Source organism: Xenopus tropicalis, chromosome 5 (assembly GCF_000004195.4).
Source record: "Xenopus tropicalis strain Nigerian chromosome 5, UCB_Xtro_10.0, whole genome shotgun sequence".
In the NCBI taxonomy this organism is placed as follows: Eukaryota; Metazoa; Chordata; class Amphibia; order Anura; family Pipidae; genus Xenopus; species Xenopus tropicalis.
In genome coordinates, this window is record NC_030681.2 from 37,564,433 (window position 1) to 37,569,403 (window position 4,971).

At 41.9% G+C, this 4,971-nt stretch overlaps 1 long non-coding RNA gene across 1 annotated transcript; it reads left to right on the forward strand.

Annotated features, from left to right (window-relative positions):
• Nucleotides 1-1,260: 1,260 nt before the first annotated feature.
• On the forward strand, nt 1,261-2,805 carry LOC116410883. Its single transcript, XR_004222707.1, has 2 exons — nt 1,261-1,318; nt 2,698-2,805. It is a non-coding gene; the product is annotated as an uncharacterized LOC116410883 (long non-coding RNA).
• Nucleotides 2,806-4,971: the final 2,166 nt, after the last annotated feature.

Genomic DNA, 4,971 nt, shown 5'->3' on the forward strand with positions numbered 1-4,971 from the left:
GGACAGTATAAACCTAAAAACACCTTTGTTAAAAATTAGCACAATAAACAGGATGTGTGTTCAATATGCATTCTGCCTATTCATTCAAATAAATATTTTTGCCATTCTAAATCACTAATTTAAAAGTTGGGCTATTGTTACTAAACATCCTCCTCCCTTGCTTTATAAACAGGGAAATCTGTCTAGAGCTGTTAACCAAACAAACCCCTCCCTATTCTAAGCAGCAGGCTTTAAACAGTTCATTATCAGGGGCTTCGTGGTGGACTGGTAATTTGTTTAATTTTATCCTCCATTGCTCTGCAGGATCAAAGTGCTAAAATGAAACTGGCTTCATATTATAATAAAAAAAACATAGATATAATTAAAAAGTTTGTTCAGCACAAGCCATTTCACTGAACTCATGTTAATAGGAGGTTTGCTGCCACTTTAATGTTTAAATTTAGTTGCTGACATTTCCTCCAATCCTGTGTGTTATGGAGACTAGGGAGGCAAAATGTTACCCTGATGGGCAGAGAACCGTTTGCCAGGGAGTTTACAGCCTGTGCAGGACACTATACAAGGGCAGAACAGTAGGCAATAAAAATGCATAACCGGTAAAGTCCTTTCTTCCTGCCCACTTCTAAATGACAGCACAGCCTTACCCGCCAGTGCCTCAGGCAGTAACAGTGCCATTGCGCAGCTGTGTAACCTCAGGAGGCTGGGGATAGCAATACAATGCTTACATTTCTGTGTTGGCATCTCATGGAAACCTTATGGCTCCTCACAGGACTGGAGATGAAATAACAACATGCAATGAATGTTCTACATAATCTTATTTCTAGTACATACTGTAAAGCAAAATAGAATTTCTTGAAGCAATATGTAAGTTGTGGTTGGAGGAGGCAGTAATAAGCTTCTCTATGTCTGTGCCTTCCTTTCCTAGCAAACAGAGATGTGGCGCTGCATTCCTATCTAGCTGCCCAGGTTGAAGATTCCCAGCTGAGTATGTTGGCATGCTTTCTGGTGTAAAAATTATTTCAGCCGGCACAGCAAGTAAAGTGCAAGTGGGGCAAGACCCCTGCTTGTTTATTCAAAATGCAACATTGCATTTTGAATAAACACCCAGGGGTCTTGCCCCGCTTGCACTTTACTTGCTGTGCCGGCTGAAATAATTTTTACTGGACTTTGCTGAGAGTGCCGACTCTCTGGGCCGTGCACCAAGTAGTTAACCTGTTGGAGGAGGTAAGGGTGTGCTGGTGTAACATTTTTTCTATTGTATGCTTTCTGGTGTACCATTCTGTGCCAGAGCCAAAGCAACTGTCAGAAGGAGGATTGCAAGGTAAAAGGAAATGATTGTACATAGTAGTTATAAGGATCAGGTAGGCCAATGGAAGGAGACAGAAAGTTAGGCCCACAATCAAATACTGGTTATTAGCATTTCTTTTTAAAGTTAATTTCAATATGTTGCTTCAGGTTCAGTCTTGTCAGTGTTAAAGGGCTGGTTCAAACTTTGCACAGTGGTTTTTACTATATAACTGTGGTCCAAGGTTAGAAAAACTGGTGGAGCCAACAACAGATCCGATTTCATTCAGCGACTTTACGTTTTTCAAACCAACATGAAGTTTGTTCTCAAGCTTCCCTTTCTAGTTGTTATTGTTACCTTTTATTCCTTATTTATCTATTAGGTTCTCTCCTATTAATTTTCCAGTCTCTCATTCAAACCACTCCCTGGTTGCTAAAGTAATTTGAACTCTAGCAACCAGAGAGCTGCTAAAATTCCAAACTGGAGAGTTGCTGAACAAAAAGTGAAATAATTACAAAACACAAATAAGAAAATAAAGACTAATTGCAAATTGTCTTAGAATATTACTCTCTACATCATAATAAAAGTTAACTTAAAGTTGAACCAACCTCTTTAAAATCATAGCAATAGTAATCTGTACAAGAAACTGAAGTGGACTGTCAGAATAAAAGGCTGATGAGCTGATATATAATGAAATTGCAAAAAACCAGGAGATGCTAAATATTATCCTCGGTGCCGTTTTCACGTGAGATTACTGTAACCCACAAAGAGAAGCAGGTTTTACCTCCATTTCTGTGAGACCCACCCCACTGTAGGCCAGACTGTGTGTCATTTCCTACTGTAGCTGGTTTACTTCTCTAGAAGCATTAATGGCACATGTACAATCCAGTCCCAGACATGAAAAAGGTGCATTGACACTAGATGTGCCAGTAACTCGTTGCTGAGGAGGTAACACTGTGCAGTTAATAAGTAAATAATAAGTAAAGCCTTTTAATGAAAAATATATGATCTAATAGTACAGTATGTGCCAATGGGTAATGCCATATTGAACTGGTATTTTAAGTAGTAAAGTCCATGTTTGAGGCACTGTGCTCACACACTAACCAAAGAACACACATACATGCAAGGTTATATCAGCCTATCTGAACTTTGTGAGGGTAATATTGCTACTTACAAACACTGTGCTTAAAGTGCAAAAGGCACCCTGTGTGCCATTACCCTTTGGGGGGAGATAAGTAAAAAGCAAAGTTTATCTCTGCAATCATTGCAAGATGGAAGGGAAAAGGGTACGTTGTGCTAATAAGGTGCCAGTAGGGTGCCAGCAGCAGGGAAGTGTCCATTTACAGCCAGGAGTAGCACTCACACTAAACTGATACAGTGACATTGCTTTCCATATTGTTATTTCCTATGTACAGGGAGTGAAAGTTTTTCCGAGTTGCTGCTGAAATTTAAAGACCTGAAGATGCCAGTGAGGGCGTTACTGCGGCTGGCACCGATACTTCTTGGCAACCCACAATCAATGGTACTATAATAAATGGTCATCAGGCCAGCAGCCTCCTGAGAACCAACAGAAATCAGCTGAAGTAAAGCCCTGTAACAGTGTCTGGGGATACTTGACATGGCACTCAGCATTCCTCTGCCATGGTGACAGGCTGATCAGGGATGTCCAACTGATGCCGGGGGACACAGCTCCCATCATGCTAGGAGCAGCCAATCCCAGCCATTGGAACCCTGAGAACGTTACCCCTCCAGGCTGGATTATTTATATTATTATTTTACTTAAGGTTAAAGTATTGTCACGGTCGGCACCCAATACCAGAACAAGTGCCAAGCACCCTGGTCTCGGCTCGTACTTCACCAGTAGCGTGACCGCCTTTGGCTTTGGGAGGAGCCCTCAGCTACTCGGATGCCACCTGGACTTATACGAGAGGTGCAGAGCAGGAGTTCTGGCTAGCAATGGGGCACGACGGTAGAAAGTCTTAAGGCCAATGGTCACGGTACAGATAGGAGTAGGCAAATACGTGGTCAGACAGGCTGGGTCGAGGCGGGCAGATAACTAGGATCGTCAGGCAGGCAATGGGTCAAACCGGATAATCAAACAGAAGGATGAGGCGGAAACAGTAGTCAGGGACAGGCATGGATCAGGATACAGAAATCAGAGTCGTCAAAGCCAGGCAGGGTCAAAACAGGAGCAACAGGACGCATAAAGCACAAAACAGGCACCAGGAGTAAAAACCTATCACGGGCAATGAGTCAGATGCAAAGGGCCCTTTAAATAGTTTAAATTTCGCGCCTTTGCGCGCTGACGTCATGACGTCAGTGCGCATGCGCCTTTAAAAATGCGGAAGTGCGCGCGCGCGCACACTAAGAGGAGACCGGCGCATTGGACGGACGGCGCGGCGGGCGTCCCTGCCGAGCCGGTAAGGCCCTTACAAGTATCTTGCAGTGTTATGGTATAAACCTGCTTGATGTATATACTGCAATGACAGTGAAACGCAATAGTAACATTGGAAGCCAATACAGGGCTTAAGGGAAAACACTAATAACAATTTTAAGTGCTCGGAGTGTAATTTTCTTGCAATGCAAAATGTAAAATGGATTTTTTACAACAAGTCCCTTCATTTGCATTTACATTTATATTTTTTTTGTAGAACATCCACAGATCAGAGGAGGCCTGGGAATAGACACCTGCAGGAAGATGACAGATAAGGTAATTTCTGTATTAACACATTGCAATGGGAATGAGCTGCAAAATAAGCCAGAAGAATGTTTAAATATTAGGTTCCATATATATTTAACACTAATGAGTGACTCTGGCTTCTTTTAAATAAGATTTCATGATTGGGCAGAATGAAAGCATTTATACAAGAAATACACCTGATCTGGCTTAAATATGTTGAATCAAGGTAAGGGATGTTAAATACCTTGAACATTCTATATTTCTGTCTCTTTAGTACGTCCTGGCCATGGTGTAGGTCTATCTCCAGCGTGCTGAACTCAAAAAGGAGGAGCACAACCCCTTGAACTTTTTTGCTGCCCTGTAAGTATCTTTCCTTTAGACCATAAATGCGATACAAAAGGGAATCGGTAATTACAAAACATGTTTATAGGCGACACAAGCCTCTACAGAAATGACTATTGGAGCGTATTTTCATAAAGTGAAGTAGGTCGCCATAGGGTGCCAGAGGGAAATCCTGCCAATCACAGGAAATTACAGGAAAACCCTAGGTCCCAAACATTCTGGATAACAGGTCCCATACCTGTACCTTAATATGAATTTTACATTACCACACAGAATGAATATGGTTTCCTTTAACCAAAATGTGCATTGTATATTTGTGTTATTTGCACTGGATATTCATGTTTCATATTCTACTTTTAGGTTTCTGGCCAATGAAATGGAAGAGGAGACACCCTTCCATTACCTGATTTACCTTTGGGGCCTCGGGTTTGAATATTGGGTAAAATAGCGGGAACTGAGGAGCAGAAAACTGGAGTTGTGGGCGAGGATGGGATTTAAGGCCTGGGTGAGCAGAACATCCTGTAAGGAGGTGAGTATTACTTTGGCAGTAACAATATACAGTCCCAGACCTCTTGCCTCATTTATGGGTATAAGGTGTACTTCCCAAATGCACTTTGTTGCTCTTGTTATCCCATGTGTAGGACAATTACCATAACTTTGGCTATTA